The 13,300-nt window shown below is 34.3% G+C and overlaps 1 protein-coding gene across 1 annotated transcript in view; it reads right to left on the bottom strand.

Annotated features, from left to right (window-relative positions):
- LOC134839214 (glutamate receptor ionotropic, kainate 1-like) overlaps positions 1-13,300 on the bottom strand; it is a 57,227-nt gene that overhangs the window by 2,677 nt on the left and 41,250 nt on the right. The gene's annotated exons all lie outside the window — the stretch shown is intronic.

Raw genomic sequence — 13,300 nt, 5'->3', positions numbered from 1 at the left:
GGCAGGGGAGGGGGGACGCCCCCTTTCAGGGATTCGATGCCCTGCCGACCCAAAGGGTCCCCTTATTAGGGTCTTATGCACTAAACGGGCCAAAATCAAATTTTCTACATAGTAAGCTGGAAATTATGCGATCGAATCTGATTGGGTAATTTTAGCCAATCAAATTCAAGTTAGACGGTCAGGCATTCCGATCAACCTTTCCAGCAGAAAAAATATTAACCGAAAAAATTTCCGAAAAGATGGAACTTTGTAAAATAATCAAGTTAATTTTGAGTTTCTTGTGAAACCTAACCCAGACAAGAAAAACTTAATAAATGGCTTGACAAACGAAAATGTCGATGGAACTTGATTGGCTAATTAGCCAATCAAATTCAACCACATTAATTTCAGTTCAAGAGATGTAGAAATAATGATTTTGGGCCATATAATGCATAAGACCCCCCTTTGTACTATTTAGAGACATCCATTTTTTGTGACAGACCCTAAAAATGTTCTAAAGGCGCCTTTGGCGACAATATACACTAACTTTGAGGGGGAAGCGCGCGCGGAAAAAACACAATTTTTTTGGTCAAAAAGTGCTTAAAAAACACCCTAAAATTTTGCCTGGGCGCAGAAAAATTGGCCAAAACAGGGCCTTTTTAGTTCCTTGGGAGAGTTTGGGAAGTCAATTCGGTCGACCTAAAAAAAGTCCCCCCCCCCCCCCCCCCTCGAGAAAAACCTAGATCCTCTCCTGATCAAATTAATCTTTTTTTTCTCGAAAATCCGCCCACCTCTTCAAAAAAATCCTATATCCGCCTCTGATGACAACTGAAACATAAACTTAACAGGTTTCGAAATCAGTAGTTGTACTTTTTTTTTCTGTTATTAAGTTGAACAAATCATGTTAAGCAAACTGCACACAACATTTCTTCGAAAATTGGTAAATGAAGAGTCGAAATTGTCTGAATAAACATCTAAGGCTCATCCCTTTTTCGAAAATCGTTCGGAACAATGCTATCGTATAGAACAGAATTCCTGATGTTGTTCTTATGCAAATAATAAAATCAATTAGATAGTTCCAAGTTTTCCTCTTCTTTGGTGTGCGTTTAATAAAAGACGACATCTTGTCACATGCCTATGGAGATCAAACCGTATGTCTAAAATCAAAATCAAAACTGCTCGTATCAGGGCAAAGCCCTGATCGTTCCGACTGCCCATTATTGTTCCGACTTTCGAAAAAAACGGAATATTTATGCTCGTTGTGGTTTTTTTATTCAGTCAATTTTCGCCGATCAAAATAATAGTTTTCAACAAAAAACTTTTATAATCTATTGAAAATATCAACTTCCTGGGTTCAGATTTAAAAAGATATTTTTACCTCCGCTTGTTTTTTTGTAAAGTTCTAGGGGTTTAAAAATCGCCAAAATGGCCATGTTCTGGACTAAACTCTGCACGCCTTGAAGAAATTATTCATGATGCTGAGAGTGTAACGCATATTTATGCGCGGCAAATTATCCCGCACAACAAAATTGCATTGAGCACAAGGAAATCGTTCCGAATTGAACTGAGGCTAGCTAATCGGTCATATTAATTTCTTACGACCAAAAACCTCACACTTTGATACTGTTCAAAATTTACAGGTTTTCAATATTCTTTTCCCCAAAAACTATTCGATTTAAGTTAAGGGACAGTCGGAACATCCAGGGCTTTGCCCTGATATACGAGCAGTCTTGTTTGGTCTCGAATCATTTTTGGAATATAAAAATTTGACAAACAACATATTTTAGGCTGATAATATCAAAATGTTAAAATTTGAGCCGTTTATGGAATTAATTAGACCAATTAGCTTGCCTCATTTCAAATTGGAACGATTATGAGTGCGGATAATTTTCCACTCATAAATAACTCGATTGGACCACGAAAACAAACGAAAAGAAATTTAGACATGGCCCAAAAATTGAATTTAGACGTCGATGTTAAATAACAAATATGGGAGATAAGAAGTAAATGTATTGTTAACGTGTGTGACATCTGTTTACTGAATACAATTAACTTTCACTGACAACAATTAACTTTCGCTCGAGGTTTTTTAAATGCGAATCAGTTTTTCACACGTCGAAATTGCATAAATGTTTTATATTATTTGGATTAACAATTTATATATCTTTTATAATAAATATTTTGATATGCAAAGGGATTATTTTTTTGTATTTGTGAAAATTTGTTCTAAGCAATAACTTTTGTTAGCCCTTTGCTTTTTGTCTAAAATGCTAGTTTTTGCTTTAAAAAATTTGAGCCGTATAATTTGCTTGTCGTCTATTTTGCTAACCCCCATAATTCGCGTTTTGAATGAAGCTATGAAAGTATTATTCCATATTGGAGCCGTCTAATTTGCTTGTTGTGTAACTTCCTAGCCCCCATAATTCGCGTTTTAAAGGAAACTATCTAAGTATTATTCTAGCAGCAAAGCCGTAAAATTGTGAAAAGCAAACATACTCGCTTGGCAATCACAAAATTTTCGGATCGATGCCTCTACGGAGTCAACTTTTCTTACTTCAAAGTTAGTCTGAATGAAAAAAAAACCAGCTGGGCATTTCAATTCCTCGCTTTCTTCCTTTCTTCGAAAGTCAGAACAAAACGATTGCTGGCTCAAAAACTCTAATGCATTTATATTTGTATTTGATTAGATAATATATAATTGTTCATTCCAACACAACAAAAAGTCCGTTCCAATTGAAATTTTTCTGAGAAATCAAAATATTTCAAAATATGCAACTACAAGCCCAAAATCATAGATATCTCATGCAGTTTTGATCATTTGCTAGTTCTGAACCAATAACTCCGAAAAACTGATGAGTCAAACATTTATTCACGCACACAATGCCCATCTTCACCAACATAAGCGCAGTGGAGCATGCGGTCGCTCTTTGCCAAAGCACTTTACTTTTGAGATTTGGTTGTTTTTTTGGCGTGTCGATATAGCTTGCTTAGAAGATTCATGATAAATATGAAAATGTTGATTTTTTCTACAAAGATTCACGATAATAAGTATCCAGATTTTTAATAAGCTCAATTAATGAGATGTATATTTTTAGAGTGTTCTTATGGTTCAATAATCAGAAATAAATAAGGCCAGTGAAACTTTTTGAAACTTTGTTGCTTCCAATCAAAAGTTCATGGACTTAAGCAATGAAACAAGTTTCAGTTTTGATTTTTGAGACATCCTAATTGATGAGCAACCGTGGTTTCTTTTATTGTTTCAGTGAAATCTAACTTGCCAAAAGTTTATATTTTAAAACTGGAATTGTGATTCAAACTAAAAAGAATATGTCAGTTATAATCTTTTTTTTTCTCAGCTAGCTTCTAAATAAAAAATGATCAATATCCCAATTTTCAAGAACACATTTTCTAGAAAAATACGGTTAAGCAAAAGAGGGAATTTTTCATGGAATGTAGGCTAAACTAGCATATATACATACATCTATCTCTAAAGATTTCGATAATACTTTCACGGTCCAATATATCATAGTCTTCGGTAACAATAAAAATTTGGATAAAAATTTGATAGAATTGAGATGAAGCCTTTTCGTAAAACAGAGGCTAAGCAAAGCTTCGCTTAACTTGCGATATAAAAATGTCTGGCAGGGATCAGGCGCAGGAAAATTGACTGTAAAAACAATATTTCTCGTCTTTTTTGGAAAACTTGAGAGAAGATACGATCCAAACTTTCTATTAGGAGTCTTCAGATTGATAAACTTTTTTGAGAAACTCAAAAGAGAAAAAACAAATTATTTATTAAAAACGGGATTAATCGGATTCTTTTATATATCACGTCAAGATGTCAAAAGATTTGCTTATGGAATAAAATTTTACAAGATTTTTTGTTTTATAATGACTCAGCAGAAAAAGGATTTAACAAAATTTTTAATCAAATCTGCCTGATTCTCGGATTTCAAACACTTGCACCACTTCGAGATCTAAAAAACATACCCCATTTTCATTTCATCAAAAATGCCTTCAACAGGTGGAAATAGTGCAATTATTTTATCAAACTCGAAAACTTTCAATTTTCAAACAATAAAAAAAGTCCTGATGGACTCTAATCATAATTTTTTTGTACCACGAAAAATTTTACTTGTGCACAATCATACGCTAATTTCGACTTCTAAATCAAGATATCAAAAGATTCAGTAATTTGTCTGACCATTGAAATGTTTTTGAAAATGTTTACCAAATTGTTTTTTGTTTTTTAGTAAGGGTAGAAATAAGTGCAAAACTGCAAATATTAAATTTAACAGAATTTGGATTTAAAAAGAGTTCAGTTCCAGTTGTAAGCTCCATGTCATTCAGTCGGAAAATCAAGACAAACATTTTGAAATTTTTCTTGATAATCAAGCAACGTTTTTGTAATTTTGTTCGATTTTGATTTCGTTGAAAGGTCAATCTTGTCGGAACAAAGTGTTTTGCCATAGAAAAAAATTTGTATTCAACCCGGAGGAAAAAAATAAAATGTCTAACTTAATATTGAATGTGAATAGGCTCTAATAACTAGTATAAATTATCAGCATGAGCAAAATAATTGTTAGGAGAACTTAAAGATATCAGTACTTCTAAAACGGACGTCCAAAAGCCTGATTATTCCAGAAAAAAAGCGAGCGATATTCTAAAAAAATGGTTTTTTTATTTTCTTAGCATTTTGTGACCTTGAGAGTTTTTATTGTGAGCTAATTTATAGTTCTAGTTTATTTTGATATTTACGCCAAACAATTCAAAAAACACACAATTATTAAAATCAAAAACCGTTCTTATATATATATATATATCACATAATTCTAGTTTTAATTCATGTTCATGCAGTAGAAGTCACAAATTATATATTGATTTGAACACAAAAGTTGTTTAATTTTCCCTTGTTAATTGAGCATTAGACCAGTTACTGTCCTTGTTCCGACCATTGAAAAAGGGGAGGAACATTGTATTCGGGTGTGATCAAGTTTTTTTTCCACTCAAAATCTGCTACCACAAATAATTGTCGGAATGCGTCAAGTGATATATCATAAATCATAATAAAGCCCTTTCAGTCATGATTCGAACGACATTAAAAGCTTTTGCAATTTTTCTCACAGTGTCAAAAAACGGGTTTGTAGTTTTTGAGTTTTGCTCTAATTTCGAGCTACTAAGGTGACCGCGTACACTTACAATAGCTTATTTAAGCCTTGAAAGCTTAATTATACTCAAGTATAGGTAGTTTTTGGAGTTTTTAGCGCAATTTTTGGAATTGAAGACTGGAAAACGTTTTAAGTTATTTTCGTTTTGAAGTCATTTTTCTTCAAAAACTGTTCAATTGACTTCTTTTTTATGACTTTCAGATATTCTTACGTTCTATTTTTTCGTTCTAACACAATATGCAACAGATTTTTTTAATCACAATATGCAGAAAAAAAACGATACCAATTTGAAAAAACTTTTTATAAGACTGTGGTCGAAACATTCTGTGCTACTTGCTCAGTGACTGGCTATCCTTGTTTTGTTTCGAATCTCTTTCATTTTTTTTCATTTTCTTTGACTGTCAACATTTGCAAAAATAGGCTCTGCCCTGGTTCCTTAGCATGCTTTCAAAACATAATGCATATTACATGGTGCTTATTTTTAAATTTTTCGAAAAGAAAAATGGTTTCTGTGCGGTATCGTTTTTATTCTTTAGCAAACTTTCAACTAAACAATTTTGATCAGATCAGAATTTTAAGAAAAAATAGTTTTTCTATGATAATTGCTATGGGGACTCGAAAATGGCCTGTTTAAAAGTTTTGAGATAATTTAAGCGCAATACATATCCCATTTTCTGCTAGCGCGGAGCAAATGGTAACGAATGAACCCGGCTCAAAAAAAGGCTGGCAAAATTTGAGTAAAATGAACCTTTAGCGAGCACCCTTAGTCAGTTTTTACAGGAATAACTTATGAAGTTCAGGCGTGTGAAGGCGCAAAACCTTTCTTGAATACCTCCGTTGGCATCATTGACTTTTTTCGTTACTTCATAATACCTACTGCATAGCTCTTTTCCTAGAGTCTTAAATCAGGGGTAGAAAACTAAGTGATTTTTTAATGCTAAGTTTTTTGTGGACTGAAAATTTTGATATGCCTTCTATATGATATGATTGTTGCTCCTATTCTCAAAAACAATTACATTTTCATGCTCGAGGATGAATTTAAATCAGATCCAAGTTCAGCGGTCAAAATTGTAAAAATTCAATTTTTATTTTATACACCCGAATGTAGACATTGACTACGATATCAAATTAAAAGATACAAATGATGCCTCCTGTTTTTTTCTTCAAAAAATTTTATTGCTCTTGTTGAGAGCATGATCCTATATCAAATCAAACCCTAACAAGCTTGTAATTTAAGATTTTTCCATGGAGAAAACGAAGCAAAACATGGTGCTTCGCCCAATTGTTTCAATATCATATGTGAATAAGGATAGCCGGTTACTCTGCAAGTAGCACAGAATGTTCCAAGTCTTAAAAAAACACCAATTTTTTTTCAAATTAGTGTTTTTTTTCGGCTTGGTGTGATAAAAGAATGTGAACTAAAAACAAGAGCTTAAGCATATTCGACAATCATAGTAAAATACACAAATTGGAAAACATTTTTTATAGAAACATGACTTAAAAAATAAAAAAATTCATTTTTTTGGCAGTTTTTTGAATGTTTGAAGTATTGACTCCAAAAGGTGCAAAAATATTCCAAAAACACTAACTTTAAATGAGTGAAACTAAGTTTGTACGGCTTAAAACAATCTACTGCAACCCTGCTCGCTCGCTTTATTCGCTCGCATCAAGACAATCAGAAAAATCAAACCAGTTTTTCTTGACACTGGTAAAACTTATCTCAACTTTTTAGCGTCGTTCGAATCACGATTGCAAGGGCTTTAATATGATATATCACTCAACTCTCTCCGATGATTATTCCTGGCAGCTGATTTTGCGTGGAAAACATAATAAACAAAAAAACTAAAACACCCGATTACAAAGCTCCTCCATGTTTATTAAATGGTCGGAGCAAAAAATTTAATTCAAAAAAGAGAAGTTTAAATTGTTTGGTTTGGGGATGATAGCTTTACTTTTAAGGTAAAAAACCAAAAAAGTCCAAAAACTAGCATTGAGGGAAATTTGCCTACATCTTAAGTTGTTTTTGGATGAGCTTATGCTTCGGGCATACAAAAAAGATATGAATTTTTGACAAAACTCAGAATCTTCCGGCTCGGTAATAATTGAAAACAAGGAATGGTAAATTAATTTCTGTAGAGCATCTAGGCGCAATGAAAGACAAAAATGTTTATGAGAGCAATTAAATAAGCTTCTCAGCATAGAGGCCCGCCGCACTCGGTCAATTCAAATTGGACGGCAAAAATTCCCATAAAAGCGCGTATCGGCGCATTAAAAGTCATTAATTGGTCTCACTTTTTGTTATAACGCCCTACGTTTGGCAAATTACAAGAACTTCAAAACTCTTGTTACTGCATACTTGTTATAACAAAAAATTTTGTTTCAAAAACGTTGATCTAATGAATGAAAAAAATAATCCAGGAAAAACAAAAACTATTAGAAAACAGCAAAAAAAACAACGATAGCTGTTTAAGCAATAGCTAAAAAATAATAGTACTGGACGGGTTCTGTTAACGTTATCGGTCAAATTTTTTAATTGCAAGAGTAGCAAAAATGGACTGCATTACCTCAAAAAGTTTCATAAAAAACATATAGAGCTGGGGCTCGTTTGACAGTGATAGTAAATTGAGCAAACAGGACATCAAATTTTGTAGAAAACGTTTGGAAAGAGAAAAAAAGTAGTAAGATTCAAAATTTCAATTTTTTTCTGAAATTTTTTGAATTTTAGATTCCCAAAATGGCGTTAAAAATTCCAAAAACTATTATGATTTGTTAAAACTCAGATTAAGCTAAAAGATGCTATTATAAACGGCTTAATTGACGCAGAATTGAACCTGCTCTTTCCGCTCGAAATTAGACAGGTGAAGCTGAGCTTCGCACCACTTGCGATACAAACGAGAACGTTTTTTTTTTGAATTCGGAAATGTTGAGAAAACTAGATCTATCAAAATGATTAAGACTTTTTCTCACACAAAACATGCCAAGTCAATAGAATGAGAAATAAGCATCGGAACATAAGGTACATATCGGAAACAAAGGCGAAAATACCTGGTCAGAAACCCTTCAAGCCGAAAAAAATAAAGACTTAAGATATATGGAAAACTGTTAAGTCCCCATCGCCCTCAAATTACGCAAACAACTTAGTTTTTCTGTCAAATGAAACAATATGAGATCACTAAGCCGATATAATAAAGACCGAAACCAATCAAGCCGAAAAAATTTGAAAAAACGAAAAATTTCAAAAAAGTTTGGACTAATGAGAAGTTACTGTTACCCTCACGCTCAAAATACAGACGCGAACACACGATCATTTTTTGCTCGTCGAAACACGCAATATGAGGCCAAAAAGTCAATATAATATACGCCGACACCTATCAAGCGGAAATAAGCAAAAGAAACTACAACTAAAAACCTTCAAAATGTTGTCTGGGATGATGTTCTTTTTGCTTAAAACACGTCCAGAAACACATTTGACGGCAATTAATGAAAATTGAAAAATATTTTGAGCTATGAATTTCAGTCTGAGATTTTGGTTTCTTCGAACGACTCAGAATTAGGTGAGTAAGCCAAAAAAAATATCACCCGAAAAAATTTAGGCCAAAAACTTTTTAAGGGAAAAATCCGCCGTCATGATTTGTAAAATAACATACAGCAGAGGTAAATCAGAACAGTTAAAGCAGTTTAATGTCTACAAAAAAAAAACAATTCTACAACATGGCAACTAAGCCAAAACGAAAATGGCCAATCTGATACTTTTGAGATAATTTAAGCCCAATACATATCCTATTTTCTGCTAGCGCGGAGCAAATGGCAGCGAATATCCGGCTCAAAAAACAAAGGCAGGCTGAGTTTGAGTGAATCGAACCTTAAACGAGCACCCTTGTTCAGTTTTTACAGGAATGACTTATGCAAGTTCAGGCGTGTAAAGGCGGAAAACTTTTCTTGATTGCCCTCGTTGGCATCTTTGACTTTTATCGTTAACTGATAATGCCTACACCATAGCTCTTTTCCTAGAGTCTTAACTCAGGGGTAGAAATTTAAGTGATTTTTTAATGCTAAGTTTTTTGTGGACTAAAAAATTTGATATGCCTTCTAAATGATATGATTGTTGCTCCTAATCTCAAAAACATTTACATTTTCATGCTCGAGGATGATTTTAAATCAGATCCAAGTTCAGCGGTCAAATTTGTAAAAAGTCAGTTTAAATTTTTTACACCCGAATGTAGACATTGACGACGATATTAAATTAAAAGATACAAATGATGCCTCCTGTTTTTTTCTTCAAATAATTTTATTGCTCTTGTTGAGAGCATGATCCTATATCAAATCAAACCCTAACAAGCTTGTAATTTAAGATTTTTTCAAGGAGAAGACGAAGCAAAACACGGTACTTCAACGATTGTTTCAATATCATATGTGAATAAGGATAGCCGGTTACTCTGCAAGTAGCACAGATTGTTCCAAGTCTTAAAAAAATATATATTTTTTTTATTTTAGTGTCCTTTTTTTCGGCTTGGTGTGATAAAAGAATGTGAACTAAAAACAAGAGCCTAAGCATATTCGACAACCATAATAAATACGCAAATTGGAAAACATATTTTATAGAAACATGATGTAAAAATCAAAAATTCATTTTTTGGCAGTTTCTTGAATGTTTGAAGTATTGACTCCAAAAGGCGCTGAAATACTCGTAAAACACTAACTTTAATCGAGCGAAACTAAGTTTTTACGGCTTAAAATAAGCTATTGCAACCCTGCTCACTCGCATCAAGAAAATCAAAAAAACTGAAACCAATTTTTCTCGACACCGGTAAAAATTTCTCGACATTTTAGCTGTTGCAACGCAAATGTAGAGTATAGATGCAAATATAAAACAAGAGTATATATGCATATAAAAGACGCTTTAATGGCCGAGCGGTCTAAGCTAACGTAACGCGAATTATATGTGTGACAGAACAGTTGACGTAGGTTCGAGCCCCCCACTTGCCCATGTATTAATAAACTAAAAACGGGTGTTATATCCTATTTTAACTGTTTTTTGGTTCTAATTCGGTTCAGCCTTGATTAAGGCTGACCGCCAAAAAGAGCAATTTGTCTCAAGGACATTACCGACAGGTTCTTGTGGCTATCTTGCGCCGATTTGTACCAATAAAGAGCTGATGATAAAAAGTTATATGATGTTTTTGATCGATAGAGAATGCCGAAATTTATCTGTTTGCCTGAGTAATTTACCGAGAAAAATCTCTTATTAATTTACTGATTTGAATCAGTTTTTGGAGATTAGAACAAGCTTATTTTGGCGCCCCACAAGGGACCTTAGTGCCCTAATTGTTCGGTTCATCAGAGCTTCGTCATATGAGTTATAATACTAGCAAAACCGGCGACGTAATTTACTCTCTATTCGCTGGTCTCCATAAATTACCCGATATTCGCTAGCCCCAAGCGTATTTTCTCCAGAAGCTTAGTGTATCGTTAACCGAGGTGGATTTTCAGACGCTGTTTGTTCTCAGACGACTTGAATTTGCAGATCACGTTTAATAAACGACGCTTGTTCTCAGACGACGTGAATTTGCAGACCACATTTATTAGCTGACGTGTATTCTCAGACGAGTATTCCCAGACGAGGTTTCTTCCCTGACAAGGTGTCTTCATAAACGAGGTGTTTTCTCAAGTTACGCCAAGGCGCGCACTTCCCGTCGTGGTGTTTGAGACCCACAGCAGAGGCCAACAAGTCAATGAATGAGTACATTCCTGAGAGTTAAAGAGAGGGTTTTAGAAAAAGAAAACAACTCAGGCCTGTTCCCAACCAATGACTGCCCAATCTCCAAAACTGCAAGATTCTACTAATTTGAAAACATTCTATTTGTGCTATAATTTTATGTACGATGTCCTAAAAGGCAAATTTTTTCCCGCAAGCTAGCAACCTGTAATTTTTCTCAATACCCAAAATTTTTGGACAGTTCCGTTGAACTGAAATATCTTACAGTCGGTACATAGACAAACTGATTGACTTTTTTTTCTCGATACCAAATTTTTCTTCGATTTTTGTGAACGGAATATAAATCCGTGAAATCTGAAAATAGAAAAGATGTACTGGACTAGTTTTTTGGATTGGTTTATGACTCAAACCTGCTAATCGAAATTTTCCGAAAAATTTTGTAAAAAAAAGTTTAAAAAAAAATTACCAAAAAAATCCTCAAAACGTCTCCAGAATTCTGCAAAACTGTGCTGTAACATGACACCAACCTTATGCTAAGTGGTCTGGTAGCGGAATATCAGGCAAATTTAGTTGAGTTTTTTCATCCTCAGGTTTCTTCCGCGTGTGTTGTTGGAACTTAACCAATTTGCCTGATCCCCCACCCACCTTGGTGAAACTGAAAGCCAATTCGCTTCAAATAAAAATCAAAGCCGTTTCAGCCCGTCCGATTTTTGACTTCGTTGCGTGACAGTATTTTTAAGTGGTCAGGTACGGTGATATTAAGTGAGTTATGTTGAATTCTTTCATCCTCAGGTTTACTCCGTGTGTGTTGTTGGAGTTCAACCGACCTACTTAAATTTCCAACCTCATTGGTACTCAAGCGTAACGTAGCCGTCACATAGGTCCCTTAAGTATATGGTATTCATTCTAGGAGCTAGTTCCTTGGATCACGCGCTCCGAAAACTTCCCGCTGCGTCCCAGAACCGCGTCAAAGATACTTGCTTTACAAGGCCAGGTTTAAGTTTGAACTTTAACGCTAGGGACTCTCAGAAAACAATAAAGGTACTACCTTAATCACTACTTGTCTCACCGTAACGGCCTTGTAATTTAGCACGACGCCATTAATAACTATATAAGTAGGCACCGCACCAACAATAACTGCAAGCTGAGTAGTGAGCAAATTGTCAATTTATTATCAAGGTATAGGAAAAACGTTTGTGCGATCGTATACTGTAGACGGAACGGAACCGAGGATATAAAGGAAAGTGTAGGTTCAACAGGCATTCTCGTTCTGAACGTCGTTAAAAACTTTATCTCTAAGCGTAAGGCTAAGGACCAGGTAATAATTGAGAAGTACAAAGAGCTTCACCAGCCTCCTTCCCTTGAGTTAAAGACTCTCCTCCTTCTAAGGCGTTATAGCGCTATCTTAACATCCTTAAGACTCGTAAGAAGCGGAACCGCTTACCACTCAAAACTCGGAAAGCTATAAAAAATAGGCTTCAGGCAGAAGCTTTGAGACGCCATGTTCCCCCATCTTGTAAGCTAATGTTGATATATTAATGCAAATTTAATTACGTACCAAAACAGTATCAGTAGTATATGTGTGAGGTGATCAGGGGGGGGGGGGGGGGGGGGGGGTGGTTGGAGACCCCCATGTATTAAGGTAGGGAATAGAAAAACCGGTCTCCAAGCTATGTATTAAGATAGGGAATAGATTTCCTATGTATTAAGATAGGGAATAGGTTTCCCATGTATTAAGATGGTAGGTTTCAGATGGTAAGTTTCAGAAAAATTTTTGGCGCCCGAATTTTTTGAGCTCAATTTTGCCAATACTTGCGTTTCTTAGTCAACTTCTACGATTTGTGATATGTAAGGACTATCTTGTCTTACAAAAATTTGGTATGGTAAGTTTCAGAAGGTAAGTTTCAGAAAATTTTTTGAAAATTTTTTAAGTTTTTCTTGTAAATACATTTTTATCTTGAAAAAACAATTTTATATTAAAAAAATGAAAAATTTTTTGTGGATGGTAAGTTTCAGATGGTAAGTTTCGACGAAAATTAAGTTTCGATTTAGAGTATGGGATAATAAACTAATATATCACAGAATATTTTTTTTCTCGAAAGAATCTTTTAAATTCTTATTTCATGTTATTTATTTTCCCTCAGGTTATCTGGGGAAAATTGTCAAGAGGGGATTATCTTTGACAGGTTAGTTATTCCGCTCCACGGGATATCAGGGGAATCTTGACAGCTCCTCACGGTTGATTACTTTTATATCCTACTTAATCTTTTTTCCCCAGGTTATCTGGAGAACGGATGACAGGTTCATTACGCTTGTTAATTTTATGACTTATTTTATCTTTATTCACATACTTATCTCACTTATTTTTACCTCAACTGGTTTATTTATTCTGTCATATTTCTTGCTACGATTCATTCCAGTTCTCTTTTATCACTTT

The sequence above is a fragment of the Symsagittifera roscoffensis genome, chromosome 2, assembly GCF_963678635.1.
Source record: "Symsagittifera roscoffensis chromosome 2, txSymRosc1.1, whole genome shotgun sequence".
In the NCBI taxonomy this organism is placed as follows: Eukaryota; Metazoa; Xenacoelomorpha; order Acoela; family Convolutidae; genus Symsagittifera; species Symsagittifera roscoffensis.
This window is presented reverse-complemented; position numbering and strand designations above follow the sequence as displayed.